This window comes from Bubalus bubalis, chromosome 2 (assembly GCF_019923935.1).
Source record: "Bubalus bubalis isolate 160015118507 breed Murrah chromosome 2, NDDB_SH_1, whole genome shotgun sequence".
NCBI classification, from domain to species: domain Eukaryota; kingdom Metazoa; phylum Chordata; class Mammalia; order Artiodactyla; family Bovidae; genus Bubalus; species Bubalus bubalis.
The window spans coordinates 38,187,085-38,203,365 of record NC_059158.1 but is presented as its reverse complement, the minus strand read 5'-3'; the positions used below and the strand labels follow the sequence as shown (position 1 = coordinate 38,203,365).

The 16,281-nt window shown below is 41.2% G+C and overlaps 1 pseudogene; it reads right to left on the bottom strand.

Annotated features, from left to right (window-relative positions):
• Nucleotides 1-637: 637 nt before the first annotated feature.
• LOC102402666 lies at nucleotides 638-6,572 on the bottom strand (annotated as a pseudogene).
• Between the last annotated feature and the right edge of the window lie 9,709 nt (nucleotides 6,573-16,281).

Genomic DNA, 16,281 nt, shown 5'->3' with positions numbered 1-16,281 from the left:
TTCCTGGTGCAAAATTCTAGCAGTCATCATTTATTTATTGCTTTCAGCACGCCAAAGACTGGTTTCTGGCTTCCATCAGTGTTGTTGAGAAGTCAGCTGTCAGTCTAATTACAGCTCATTTGAAGGCTTTCTTTTTTCTTTCTGGCTGATTTTACAATTTTTTGTCTTTGGTTTTTTAAAGGTGCCCTCTAATGCACCCAGGTGTGAATTTCCTTTATTCATCCAGTTTTTGACTCAGTATGCTCCTTGACTTAGTGGTGTTCATCAGTTCTAGCAAATTCTCACCCATCATTCTTCAAATATTGCTCCTTTGCCTTTTACTTTTTCTTCTTGGATCCAATGAAGCATCTTAGAATTCTGTTACATTCTCTATACCTTTTATCTTCACGTCGGCATTTTCTAAGGATTTGTTCATTTCTCCAGGATTCATTTTTAATATATTTTTTAAGTGCATGAATTGCAACTCTATTTTTTACACTTAAAGGCTGACGAGAAACCTTTACTAATCCTATTAAAGAAAATCCCACATGACAGCTCAATTGAGAAGTATGGTAAGCGTGTTTACTCATTAAATACTATTTTTCTAGAGCACAACATGGAACATCTAGCATGCATGTTTAATCTCAGTACAACAGATTCAAAACCAAGTATACATGTTTACATGCTGCAAGGCTAGGTTACAATTATCATAGTCATCATCATCATCATCTTCACATTTTCTTTTCAATGCATTTGATGCTTCATCAGCAGTATTTTGTGATGACAGCATGTTAGTGGTAATAAGAATATTTTGGGACCTGATTAATGACGGATTAATTAGAACATTCTGAACCGCTGATGTTGCAGGAATTGATGCCTTTACAGCTGGGGATTGTGAAGTGGGCATCTGTACTGTGAATCTTTGCCCTGTGAGGGACACTGGAGTCCCTACTTTAGTTGAAACGGACATGGCTTGTGGGGTTGGTGTGCCAAGCGTGGGAGTACTTGGTCTGCTAGTAACTGAACCAACACTTAACTGTGGAACTCTCATTCTTCCTGTAGAAGTAGATGCCTTTTTTGTAAAGACTTAAGTCTATAATTCGGAGCAGTCAAGCAATACCTATCAGGTGGCAATCTAGGACCTGAATATGGCTTGATCCATGGCAAAGGGGTTTGATTTCTTTGCCTTGCAATATCTAATAAAAAAGTCTCTTGGGGGAGGAGAGGTAACAGACTGGTCAGCAGGACACTGGATTGCCAATCGCACATCATCTGCATCAACAGTAGCTTTCTTAGCATGATTAAATAAATTTTTGCATCATCTAGAATTGTGGTCACATACCAGAAAGCAACCTCCAACATCTGATTTATAACTCTTGGTTCATATTCTGTAATCCCCATACCCTTCAGGATTTGTGCCATCATCTGTGCATCTTTTGGCATGCTCTTGGGAGAAGCCATCTTGCCAGACTCCTTGATATTTGGTGGTCAAACTTTTCGAGCTAAATCACACACATTAATGTATTTCAGTCCTGATCTTGATGCAAGTTATTCGCCTAATGTAGTTTTTCCAACCCCTGGTGTACCAGTGAGTAGGATGTTTGGAAGCAACATGGTCCTCACCCCACTGGCTCTGGACACCTCTGCACATGCACTCTACACCCGACTCATTTTTAATGTTTTTGACTCATCTTCCAATTCTCCAAGTCTCTCTTTAAGTGCTATTACACCTCCCTGCTGAGATCTTATTTTTATTACTATATTTCTCAACCCTGCAACTGTTTATTCAGTTTCTTTCAAAAAATCCAGGTCACTTTTTTATGGTTTCCAGTTCCAAGCTATAATTTTAAGATTGTCTTTTTCGCTAATTGAATATACTACACATAGTTTTTCTTGGTAGTCTGTCTCTAGTGCAGTCCTATAGCCTACTTTTTTTCACTTCACAGTATATTGTTCACATAATGTTACTCAGTTTCCTGTCTTATAATTTTGGTATCTGAATAATATTCTGTTGATCAAATGAATGGTAGTTTCCTCATTTATAAGACAGGAATATTCCTACCTCTTGGGGTAGCTGCCTGGCTCACAATAATTAATCTCATAGAGAATACTCTAAGTAATTACTTCTGACCTTCTGTATCTTTGCAATGATTATGACTTTAAAAATTATGTTTATGAGTAGATGGGGTCTTAAAGAAAATATGGAGAAATGAAATAAGTTTATTGGGTATTTGGATTCTGTATGTTAAATATTTCCATTGTTTATATTTAAATATGTTTATGTACTAAACATAAATCATAAAAGTAAAATGAAGTTCCTTAAAGGTAAAAAGGTAATATTTTATATTTTAATGAACCCTTTCTGTGTACCAGGTCCTATTCTAAGCTCTTCACATGTATTAGCTCATTTGACCATCTCCCAGCAACCCTCTTTGAGAGGTATAATTATTAGTCCTACTTTACAGATGATAAAGTTGAGGTCCAAGAGGGTTAAATAACTTTCTATGGTCATACAATTAATAAAGAGCAAGGCCAGGATTCTAATACAAGCAGTGTGGCTCCAGAAATCAGTTTGTTAAATATTGGTGTATGAAAAAAATGGAGAGGAAACAGGAAAGAAAAAGCAAGAGTATCAAGTGTACCTCCACCAGTAAACCTCGTTATCATATCTTCTTTGACATCCCCAGCTCCATTTTGTACTAATCTTAGAGAACCAGGAAAAGATGTGAAGAGAAAAAAGACAGTGTTCCACGTTCTATGGATGTGTAACAAGTCACCCTTCGTGGCAGAAAGTAGCCATTTGTTTTACCCATGGATTTCATGGGTCAGAAGTTCAGAAAGGGTAGAGTGAGCAAGATTTGTCTCTGCCTAACAAGGTCTAAAGCAGCTTTTTTTTTTAAGTTTAAAAAAAAAATCTTTATTTCAGATAAAGTTATTTCCATAATTAAGATTAAAGTAAATGCACTTCCATGAGTCCATTATTTCAGGTGACTGAGTCCTCAGATGAAAGACTTGAAACTGGGGACAGAAATTAGGCAGTCATCTGAAGGCTCCTTCACTCACTCGTCTAGCTGTTGATGATGATCCCTGGCTGGGAGTCTCAGACACTCTTTGTGAGGACCTCTCCAGGGGGGCTTCCCTCAGAGACTAGATTGAGCTTCCTTGTAGCCCAGGGTTGGCATCATCCAGAGTTAGCACTTTTAGAGAAAGAGAAAAGCAGATGGGGAGAGGGTGGGAGAATGAGAATAAGGCTGAAACTTTTATGATCTATCTGGGAACTTACATAGTATCTCTCCTACGTTTGTCAATGAAGGAGACGCAAAAGATGCAGGTTTGATCCCTGGGCTGGAAAGATTCCCTGGAGGAGGAAATGGCAACCCACTCAAGTATTGTTTTCTGGAAAATTCCATGAACAGAGGACCTGGTGGGCAACAGTCCATGGGTTCGCAAAGAGCTGGACACAACTTAACACACAGTGTGATTTCCTACCATACTCTGTTGGTTGATGTAGTCATGACCTCCCCAGTCTGACTCAAAAGAAGGACAGCCACATTATAAGAAAATTATATGAGGTGGGATGTGAAAGTGAAAGTCGCTCAGTCATGTCCAACTATTTGGGACCCCATGGACTATACAGTCTGTGGAATTCTTCAGACCAGGGTACTGGAGTAGGTAGCCTATCCCTTCTCCAGGGGATCTTTCCAACCCAGGGATCGAACCCAGGTCCCCCACATTGCAGGTGGATTCTTTACCAGCTGAGCCACAAGGAAAGCCCAAGAATACTGGAGTGGGTAGCCTATCCCTTCTCCAGGGGATTTTCCCACCCAGGAATTGAACTGGGGTCTCCTGTATTGCAGGCAGATTCTTTACCAACTGAGCTATGAGTAAAGCCCATGAGGGGGATATATATACATGCCAGTGTACATGTGAGGTGGGATATATATTGGCAAATATGCCTGAGAAGGAATATATAAAAGTTCATTTCTGTGTTGTACTGAAGCCAACAGAAAGAAGAGTGGTGATTTAGGCAATCTTTTTTAAGTTAAAAATAACAGCTAACAGAAAAATATGCATTTTCACCCAGAGTAATGGTGAATGAACAGATATACTAATTTACATAAATACAAATGACTTTAAAACTAACAATCTTTGTAAGTCTGCCCTGACTGATTTATAAACTACCTCCGATATTTTACAGTAGGACACATTCTGGAGGAAGAAAAAGTCTGATTTCACGTATCATGACTGGTCTTTATATCTGAGGACCACACTGAGAGTGCATCTGTGGGACAAGGCTTCCCATTAAGCAGACAGAATATTTAATAGCAAGAGCTTATATGATGTGGCAATTTGGTTCTTACGTGTAAATTATTATACAAATAGACACTTCATAGGAAAGAAAATGCATCTTTTGTGTCACTGATCAACAATGACAGCAAAAGATTAATTTTAAGAAAAATAAATATGATCTTTCAACAAACATGGTCAATGAAACCAGATTGAACATTCAATTTATGAGATGAAACTGATGCCTATAACAAACCAGCAGATTATGAGATAATGTGCCCTGTTGAATATCAAAAAGCCTGAAATATCAAAGAATGTTCTGCATTCACTGGTTTTACCTAAAACTCTGGGTATAAGGTCAGAGGCAAAGCCTGAATGGTTAGAAGGAGCTGACTGTGAATTTCCACTGTATCGTGGAAGGCATAACCACTTCTCAAGCATCCCTACTCCAGTATGCCTCAGATGAGGTGGGGGTGAATTTCAAACCAAAGAGGCTCAATAAAATCCTATTTAGGAACAAATCAATATGTATTAAAATTAAATCCAAGTTCTCAGCCTGTGCAAAAACATTTGTAAGTTACTATCAAGATTTTTCTTTTTCTTAAAAAAAAAAAAAAGTTTGCTTATTTATCTGTTTATCTGGGTCTTAATTGTGGTATGTGGGATCTTTTTTAGTTGTGGCATGTGAACTCTTACTTGCAGCATGAGGGGTCTAGTTCCCTGACCAGGGATCAAACCCAGACCCCCTTCAGTAGGAGCCCAGAGTCTTAGCCACTGGACCACCAGGGAAGTCCTGCAAGATTTTTCTTAAGGAAAATGATCATAATTACAAAACTCAGAGGCATCAAAGCTAGACACGGACACAAAACACAATCCTATCCAAGGCAGATGGATATGTGGGTTGGACCAAATGTTTTATGGGAACTTCAGAAGATGTGCAGCTAAGATGGTTGGAGGGAGGACCAGGAAGAACCAGAACTTCTTTTCTGGACCATTTCTCATGCCTGCCCAAGCCCTCTGGATCATGTGAGCTCCTGCTTCTCATGCTAAGTTTTTTGGCCCCTCCCATTGTGGTAGCAATACAATAACAACGAAGACAGTTCTGAAGCAAGATGTAATGATGATAATAACTACCTAAGAATCTCCTTGGGTGTACATTATTTATCCTCACCATTGGCAAATTGACGAGTTATACACAGATCACCTGCTTGTGTTTTTTTTTAAGTGACAAACATTTTCTTTTATGGTGGCGGGAGTCTGTTGAAGTAAACAGTAAAGGAATACTGGGGATATAATTTAATAGAGTTTGTATAAATCAGAAATGAGTCCAAATTTCATGTAAAAAAAACCTAGAGGATGACTATATAAAAATTTTCCTCTTGAACTAAGTGATTTTTAAATAATTTAAAAAATATGCTCTTGAGCTGAAAAAACATGGATGTTGGGAAAACTCATTTTGCATGCAAAAGGAAAAAGAGATATCCGGAGAATGCTTGTGTATTTTGCTGTCTTGTAGTGGTCCTCAGTTGCTGGACAGTTCTGAAAGTGTGTCTGGGGAGACACATTCAGCTCAGTGGCACATAGAGTCTGAGGCTGCAGTGCTGTGGATGCTGACAGGTGGCATCCACCTTCCTCTAGGCCGGGGTCCCCAACCCTGGGACATGAACTGGTACCTGTTAGGAACCAAGCTGCACAGAAAGAGGTGAATGGCAGGTGGAATGAAACCATCACCCCCTCTCTCGGCCTCCCCATCTAAGGGAAAATTGTCTTCCACCAAAAAAGCCCCTGGTACCAAAAAGGTGGGGGACCACTGCTCTAGGTCATCCTGGAGTTCTTGGCTGACTCTCTACTGGAGGACAGAAGAAGCTTGCTATCCTTTGTGGAGCAAACTTGAAAAATGACATTATATGTCCAGCTCACTCATAGTTAACATGGACGGAACACATTAGGTGGGTCCCTTCCCTTGTCCGATGGTGGAACTGATGGCCCACTCCAATTCTCTCTCCCTTAGCCATATTATGTCATTTGGAGCATGACTGCAGTTGTTGACACAGCAGTCTCCTTACCACACTGCAGGGGGATGCCACTCCCTGCCCAGGATCATCAGAACATGTTGCCTCTCTGTGTTTCTACTTCTTGATGGCCACTACTTTTACTCCTCTTCAGTGGCTTTCAAAGGCCTCATTATCCATTTGCCAATCTCAGCCAATAATTTCCTTCCCTCTGGCCACAGAGTTTATAGAGCTGCCTTTCTCGCTCAAATCACTTGTCAGACCCACCTCCAGCTCCTGCATCCGAATTTCCATGTAGGGAGGTTGTTTACAAAAGGTCAAGGGACCTGTTTCATTTCTCCATTGTCTGGAGCACACCCATCATTGCATGGAATTATGCAACGTATTCATGGCTTCTGAAAATAATGCTTACCGTGTCTCTTGGAAAATCAGGATAAAATTCACTTCAAATAAGATGACCAATGTGAACTTAAAAAAGAAACCCACAAGAACTCACTTTTTGAAACAAAACAGAAGCTTTTTTGGCCTGCGCAATGCCCTCAAGTTTATTTCCAGTAAAGGATCATTACAGAGACAAATAACCCAACAGTTACTGTTGCCGGATGCAAGATGGCATGCCCAGTGCACAGAGGGACCAAACAAAAGGAAAGATTGGATTTTGGAGTAGAGAGAAGTTTATTGCAGGACATGCAAATAGAAAGGGTGACTTGTGACCCCTCAACCCCAAACTTCTTGAAGTGTTTCAACACAGCATTTTTTATTGGCAAAGAATTCATTTTTTTTAAATTTATGTTTAATTGGAGGATAATTGCTTTACAATTGTGTGTTGATGTCTGCTGTGCAACAACATGAATCAGCCACAAGTATACATATATCCCCTCCATCTTGAGCCTCCCTCAAGAGCACGAAGCTGAGTTCCCTGTGTTTTATAGTATCTGCAAAGCATTTTTAAAGGTAAGGTGAGAGAGGGGTGTGATGCTTTTGAACTGTGGTGTTGGAGAAGACTCTTGAGAGTCCCTTGGACTGCAAGGAGATCCAACCAGTCCATTCTGAAGGACATCAGCCCTGGGATTTCTTTGGAGGGAATGATGCTGAAGCTGAAACTCCAGTACTTTGGCCACCTCATGCGAAGAGTTGACTCATTGGAAAAGACTCTGATGCTGGGAGGGATTGGGGGCAGGAGGAGAAGGGGACGACCGAGGATGAGATGGCTGGATGGCATCACTGACTCGATGGACGTGAGTCTGAGTGAACTTTGGGAGTTGGTGATGGACAGGGAGGCCTGGCGTGCTGCGATTCATGGGGTGGCAAAGAGTCGGACACGACTGATCAACTGAACTGAACTGAACTGAGGGAGGGCTGTGGTTAGTTGTTAAAGACTTCTCTGGTCGAAATCTTTTGTTCTTGGCTGCCATCAACTTCCAGTGTTCCTGTTAACCTCTAACAAGACAAATGTTATTCTCTTTTCAGCAACTTTTAATCTCTGTATGAATGGAAAAGTGTTACACCCTTCAAAGAATGGACTATCCTATATATTTCAGGCTATGGGCTACATTCTTTTTTTTTTTTAATATTTATTTTTGTTTGTTTGGCTGTGCCAGGTATTAGTTGCCACCATTCTCTGCCCACCCTAGAATCCATATGCTGAAAAGGTACAGCATCTGTAGGACCAGACTGCAGACTTCTTGAAATCAGCTCCTAAAACTCAAATTCCCTTGCAATCTCAAGAATGTTTAACACATCATCATGTGTAGGGTAGGTCCTCAGATATTGCTCACTTGGCCACGGTTCAGCTTCCAGTTATGTGACGTAAGATAAATATTGGATAATACAGACTGGGTTAAATTACCTCTACATATTAGCTCTGACATTTATAAGCGGAATTTCTAAGGTCTTGAGCTACTGGAAAAATATACAAAGTATAGGGCAATTCCTTCCTATCATCACACAAATAGTGAACTACTCTCTAGGGAAGTTGACCTTCATTAGGTTGCTCACATTAGTTGAAAATGTATTTCAACTGAGCTTGAACCCTCACTTGAACATTCTTCTTAGAGGATTTCAGCCACTCTTACAGTTTCAGCTACCTCCTTAAAAGTGGATGATTCTCGAACACTTTCCAACTCCTATCCGTTTCAGGATCTCCAGACTACTCATTCCAACTCTTCATTGGAAATCTTCACCAGGCATTTAAAAGCCAGCTTAAAATTAACATGTGCAAAGCTAAAGTCTAAATCTGCTTTTCCTATTTCAAATATTATTTTATAACCTTATCCTCCCTAATGGATCCTAGCTAGAAACCTAGGCATCATCCTTGACTTTTTCTTCAATCTTACTCTCCAGAGACACAGTGAGTTGCCATATCCCATCTTGGTTGCCTTCTTAGCTCATTTTATTTTTCAGTTTTTTGAGATTTAATTTACATTTCATAAAATTCACTCACTTTAAATAGGTTCTTCAATGTGTCTCAATAAATGTATCTAGTTGGGAAACTGTCATCACAATTTGGTTTTAAAACACTCCCATTATCTGAAAAGTTCTCTGTACCTCTCTCTGTACTCCCACCCTGGCCTCAAACAACCGCCTATCTGTTTCTACAGTTGTGCCTTTTCTAAAAATCCCATATAAATGAAATTACATAATATGAAGTCTTTTGTATCTGGCCTATTTCACTTTCCATGATGTTTTTGAGATCCATTGGTGTTGCATGTAGCAATAGCTTGTTCCTTTTTTGTTGTTGCTGTTCAGTTGCTCAATTATGTCCGACTCTCTGCAACCTCATGGACTGTAGCACACCAGGCTTCTCTGTCCTTCACAGTCTGTGGAGTTTGCTCACATTCATGTCCATTGAATCGGTAATGTCATCCAACCATCTCATCCTCTGTCGGTCCCTTCTCCTTCTGCCTTTAATCTTTCCCAACATCAGGGTCTTTTCCAATGAGTCAGATCTTCTCATCAGGTGGCCAAAGTATTGGGGTTCAGCAGTTCCTTTTATAGTTAATAGTATTCCATTGCATGAGTATACCATAGTTTGCTTATTTATGGACATTTGATTGCTTTTCCAGTTTTTGGCTATTGTGACTAATATTGCTAAGAACGTGCTCTTACAAGTCTTAGCATGGATACAGATTTTTGTTTCTGTTGGGTAGAGATCTAGAACTGGAATTATATGGTGAGTATATGCTTAACTTGTAAAGAAACTGCTGTAGTTTTACAAACTGGATGCTCAAGTTTACATACCACCATCAGTGTATTTAGGTTCCAGTTTTTCTATCCTCATCGATACTTGGAATTGTCTATCTTTTAATAGTTGATGTTTTGTTCAGTCACTAAGTCTTGTCCAACTCTTTGTGACCCCATGGAGTCCACCAGGCTCCTCTGTCCATGGGATTCTCCAGGCAAGAAGACTGGAGTGGATTGCCATTTCCTTCCAGATTAGGGATCAATCAAACCCATGTCTCCTGCATCGGCAGGTGGGTTCTTTACTGCTGAGCCACCAGAGAAGCCATCTTTTAATAACAGCCATTCTAATAGAAGTAGCAGCACGTTTCATTATCATTTATTTTATATTTTCCCGAGGACTAACGATGTTGAGCATCTTCTCGTGAAATTTGCATCCATTTATCTTCTTTGGTAAGGTATCAATATCATTTGCTTTTCTTTATTGAGTTGTCTCTTGTTATAGAGTCATAGAAGTTCTTTGTATTTCCTGGATATGTATCTTATTGAATATATGTTTTGCCAATATTTTCACAGGGTCTGTGACTTGCCTTTTCATTTTCTTCATGGTGTCTTTTGAAGAGCCAACATTTAGCTTCTTACCTTTTGAATGTGGCTCATACCTCTCTTCCCACAGCCACTTCTTTGAGCTCAGCTCTTTTCTATTCATGGCTGAATTTTTGTAGTAGCCTACTGACTAGTCTCTTTATCTCCCCATTGCATTTTCTAAAATGACCTTTGCTTTCAGGACTAAACATAAGTTCTGTAGCCACACATATGTGATGTGACAACTATGGAGGGATGCCCCTCACATTGTTTCCCAAACAACCTGCTGTAGAGAGGATGGTGACTGTCAGCGTCCAGCCACCAGAGCTGTGGATCCGCCACGGCACTCACTCCAGGGCCACTCTTGCTCCAAACTGCACAAGACAGTGACCAAACTCAATGCAAGACTCTGCTAATAGGCGACCCCTGCTGAGGAGCTCCTAATCAGCTTTGCCAAGGCTTTCTCAGGGTGTTGCTGCAGTCTCTGGAGCTTTTCCAACCCAATTTCTTCATTCCTCATTTTTTAAAAAAACTTTCTAAGTTTCATTGTGAATTGTTCCTTTTTTGTGAGTCTATATTGAATTTGTTGGACTTCCCAGGTAGTGCAGTGGTAAAGAATCTGCCTGCCAATGCAAGAGATGGGGTTTCGACCCCTGGGTAGAGAAGATGCCCCTGGAATAGGAAATGGTAACCCACTTCAATATTCTTGCCTGGAAAATTCCATGCATAGAGGAGCCTGGAGGGCTATGTCCATGGGGGTCACAGAGAGTTAGACATGACTAAGCACACACACACACACACACACTGAATTTGTTACCACATCCCTTCTGTTTTATGTTTTACTTTTTTTGGCCACGAGGCATGTGGGATCTTAGTTCCCTGAGCAGGGATCAAACCTGCACCCCCTGCCTTGGAAGCTGAAGTATTAACCACTGGATGGCAAGGAAGTCCTCTTCCTTCCTTCTTTCCTTTCACAGGTGTCAAACCTACATCACAATCTGAAGGCTCTTCTAGCCTTCTCCTATTTCCTCTCCCTTTATCCTTCTTGGTGTTTTTCTCAGTAAACCTCTCACATGTCTAGTCCTATCTTGGCATCTGCTTCTCAGAGAAGCCACCTGCCACAACAGGCAGGGCCTTTCCTGATCCAGTCCCCACTGTAAGCTTGCTGACTCCTCAGTTGTCAGTAAATTTGTGTGTTCTTCCAGTTCATGGTGACTATAGAAAGAACCAGGGCTTCTTCTGCCAGTTTGCTCTCTTTTGTTCAGACTTCTGAAGCAGCAGAAGAAAAATCCATCTGCCATAGTAGAAAGGCTATGATAATGTGCTGAGGAAGCCTTATAAGAGTAATGTTAGGCAGGAAGTTAGCCATGAGCAACAAGAGGTGGCCCCATTCACTGAATGTGGAATAGCTGCCTAATCTCAAGCTATTTGCCAACCCCTTCCCAAACACATATCCCATCATTACTCCAAAATGGTCAAGGGACTGGAAAAACCCCCCACGGGCCGACTGGAGGGATTTTTGCCACTCTGGCACATGTGCACACCTCATGCTATCATGTCCTTAGATAACCTTTGGTGGCCATAGGGCTCATTAAGTGTTCATAAATATCCTACAAATACATACATCTAATTATAACAAACTGAATTATGGGAAGGACATGTGCAGTAGAGCCTCTTCTTATACAAACTGCAGCTGTCAATTAAGACTGTCAATCAACAGCCTCCTGGATTATACAAAAGTACCTTGCCTTAAAAACCCTACACCCCAGCTCTCCCCAAGGCCATTGGCTTCCTTGGCCTGGCCCACCTCTCTCTTGAGGTATTCTCTCTGTTCTCTCTTTACCTTCAAATAAACTCTCTTGCAACAGGTAAAACTTCAGATTCTTTTTTGCATTCTTATCAAGAACTGAAGCCCACAGGAGGAGGAGTCTCCAGACTCTCTTCCACTAAAAGTAAGAAGAGCAGGAACTCCAAAAAAAATTCAACCCTTCTAAAGAACGTATACCCTCAACACCTTCTTTTGAGGTGTGGATGTTGGAGGAAGGAAAAAAAAAAAACAAACCCTTTTTGATAGGGAGTTATTCTCCTTGTACCCATAAATAAATTTACTCTTCCTTGCAAAACCCGATGCTTCTGACAGTGCTCAAATGTGCTGTTAGAGGGGTTTTGTCAGTAGTGAGAGACAGCAGGCAGGCATGCTGTGTTTATCATCGCAGGAATCTCATGGGGCTCTTAAAAAGTTGCAGGGCTCTGGATCCCAACCCAAACCTCCTAGACTAGATTTTCCAGAGAAGAGCACTGGGAAGAGTATTTTGGACAAATGCCCCATTACAATGTTTGCAAAATACTGGTAGAGTGGTTCAGATTACAAGTACTAAACCTAGCCTGATTAGTCTGGTTCTCTGACTTTTTCTAGCTGTGTAATCTTGGACCAGCTCCTTTGTTTTCTCATTTGTGAGATGCTATAATGAATAGTACTTCCCGCATTGGTTTCTGTGAGCACACACAGAGTTAATGGTTTGGGTATGAGTAGGACAGTGTCTGTTGTTTGTGGGTTAGTTGCTAAGTCGTGCCTCACTCTTTTTGTGACCCCATGGGCTGTAACCTGCCAGACTCCTCTGTCCATGGAATTTCCCAGGCAAGAGTATTGAAGTTGGTTGCCATTTCCTTCTCCAGGGGGGGTCTTCCCAACCCAGAAGTCGAACCCGAGTCTCCTGCATTGCAGGCAGATTCTTTATCATTGAGCCACCTGGGAAGCCCAGGACATTGTCTGTCTTATAGTAAATTGCTTATTAAATTTTAACTCTCTTTATTTGTTTCTATTGTTATCATCATTACCATTATAAGTCTTATTAGTGACAGATTGAATGCAACAAAATCATGAGCAGCTGCCAGGTGTTATGCTAGGATCCAGTAGGGAGACAGTATATTTTTGAAGGGTATGGTTAGAATACAGAAATGAGCCCGACCTACCACCTGCTCATAGCTAGTTGAGTTTTTCCCTACCTGGCCACGTTCTCCCATCTAATCTCCATCATCTAGGGCATTCATTAGTCAGCTCTCTGTCAGGATTAGGAGTGGGCTTGGTGGTTGGTACAGAGACAAGCTAATAGTCTTTGATCTAGATTTAGGAGAGGCTGAGAAAAGTCTCTTAGTCATCAGTTCAGAGTTCACATCCCAGGGAATCTTATTAGAGAAGTGAATGACCTTGAGCAAATTATTTAAGCTCTCTGAGCTTTTGTTTCCTTAATTTCTGAATGTTTTCTACCTCTCTGGGCTACTGTGAGGCTTAACTAGCGAGATGATGGATGTAAACTCCCATGGTGGGGGCTGAAGAAATGGGCAGCCCACCTTGTTTCATTAGGACTGTTTTTAGTTCACTGAGATAACCTATCCACAGACCCTGGATGAACCCAGCTGTCTCCCTTGGAGGGGAGAATTTCAAGACCCAAAAGCCTCCCTCGACTGCCAGACTTATAACTCAAATTAGCCATCTTTTCTCTGAATGTCTCAGTGGTGCGTGGGAATTGTCACTTCTCACCTGTATATTGTCTTGTCATTTACTCCTACAGTCCAGGAGTGGCCGTTCCAGGGTCATTTAAAAATGCTGAAAGAAATACATAGCTCAACAAACCCAATTCTTTCCTCAAACTTTGGCTTTGGTTTTATCAACATGGTTTTTAATTCTTGCCCCCTGCCTCAATGGTGAGCGCACATGGCCTTTGTAAACATGTCTTCAAAGTTTACAAAATGAACTTTGAAACAGGACAGTAAGTAATATCACCAAAGCAGCAGTCATTGAGAAAATGGTCTCTTTAAATGGGCTAATGTTTTGGACTTTGATGTGTCCAAATTTCAGAGGAATATATATATAAACGTGTTGATATAAACTTTATTTTTTTAAAAATTAGGACATTTGCTAAAGCAGTTGCCAAAGTGGTGCCTAATTTGGAATTGTTCTTTCCACCCTGGTTTGCAAGGGATTTGCTATGGGGTAAGAGTATATAACAGAGACTGCAAATCAAAATTTGCTTCTTGCAGATTTCCAAGCTTAAGGAAAAAGTCCCACACAATGGATTAGAAAGTACTTGAAATCTCTCTGAAGTGAAGGGTAGGATTATGCAAAGATAGTAACAGGCAGTTCATAACCTTTTTGCTATTTTTCAAGTGTGATGGTGAACCCCTGCAAGCTAATAAAACACAGAAATAGAGACGTAACAAAAACTTTTCGTCACTGAGAATGAAAACACTGGGATACTCTAAAAAACTTGCTAGATAAGCAACTCATGTTCAAAGGTGAAATAAATCATACACATTATATGATTGATTTATTTAAACATAAGTCTATACTTCAGGGAAAAAAATGATTTCTGAGGAATAGAATGAAATTCAGGATGCAGTTGCCAAGACATCCCTTGGAGAAGAATTGTATCTACTTAGATAAAGCTGGGATGGAGTCATGTGAGGTGGAATGCCAACTCCCAGGAAGCTGAGCCACAGCGGGTCCTTATGTCCTTTGTACAAAAAGGAGAGGTTATGCCTAGGGTGACAGGAGGAACCTCCTTTCCTTGACAAAGGACAAACAGTAAGTAGAATCCTACCAAAAGGGTTTTAGAAAGGCCCATAGATGAGGGTTATAGTACCACAGCTCGAGTGGCAGTAGGCAAGTCCTCCTTTCCTGGTGTGAGTTGGGAGACTGTTGTAGATGTTTAGGACAGGGACTTTCCTGGTGGTCCAGTGGTTAAGAATCTGCATGCCAATGCATGGGACACCAGTTCGATCCCTGGTCCCAGAAGATCCCACATGACACAAGGCAGCCAAGTCCATGTGCCATAACTACTGAGCCCACACACTCTACAGCCCATGCTCTGCAACAAGAGAAGTCATGGCAAGTGAGTAGCCCATGCACTACAACAAGAGAGTAGCCCCACTTTTGGCAACCAGAGAAAGCCCCCTCGTAGCAGCAAAGACCCAGCACAGCCAAAAATAAATAAACAAAAAAAAATTCTTTAAAAACAAAAAAAAGATCTTTATGAGAGTCTTGCCCAAATTCAGAGATTTAAAGCACATCCCAGTGCAACCTGGCAGAGAGAGATTTTTTAACCTTAGTCCTTGGCATGTGTTTTATTCATTTAGTCCTGCATAACAAATTATCTCAAAACTTGGGGCTTGAAATAACAAGCTATTATTTTTCATAATTCAGCAAAAATTTGATCAGTTTTCTTCTCCAAGTGGTGTCAGCTGGGGAACTTGGAAGCATTCAGCTGGTAACTGGGCTGGGAGGTCCAGGAAGACTACACTCACAGGTCTGTTGACCTGGTGCCCCATTAGGCTGCCTCTGCATATGGTTAGCTTGGGCTTCCTTACAGCATGGTGGTCTCAGGGTAATCTGGCTGCTGACATGGCAGCTGGTTTCACCAGGTCTTAAACGTTACCACTTGCCACTTTTGTAGCATTCTGTTAATCAAAGCAAGACATAAGGCCAGTCCAGATTGAAAGGGAAGAGACAGGGACCCCCCATCTTGATGGTGCAGTGTGCTCCTTGGTTCATCTTAAAGGAGGAAAAGAACTGATGGCAGCCCTCTCTGGAGAGTCTACCATAGTCTGAGAAGGTAGGGCTGGCAGCTGATGGCTTTGGAGAAGAGCGTGAAATCAGGCTAAGCCAGGGAGAGCTGCATCTGGAGGCAGAGCTGATGTATGAATGGTTATTAAAGTTTAGGCAGTTGGGCACCAAACTTCAGGTAGGAGTTCAGACATAGTGCAACAGGAAGTTGATCCTAAGGAATCCTAGGGGCAAGGAGTAAAGGAATCTGGGAACATTATACCAACATGAATCAGGCTTCCCACAATACCTGGATTTTTTTTAAAAAGTCAAACATCAGACATCCCTGGTAGTCCAACAGTTAGGAATCTGCCTGCCAATGCAGAGGACATGGGTTCGATCACTGGTCCAGGAAGATTCCACATACCACAGGGCAGCTAAGCCTGTGCCCCACAGCTATCAAGCCTGTGCTCAGGAGCCCCTGCTCTGCAACAAGAGAAGCCACTGCGATAAGAAGCCTGAGCATCACAACTAGAGCGTATGCTTTGCTTGCCGCAACTAGAGACTGTTGATATGCAGCAACACAGACCTAACACTGTCCAAAATAAATAAATAAATAAAAATGTTTTAAAAGATCCAATGATGTATATTGACATTATTGTTTTTTAAAAACGAAGTCAAATATCTGTACAAAAA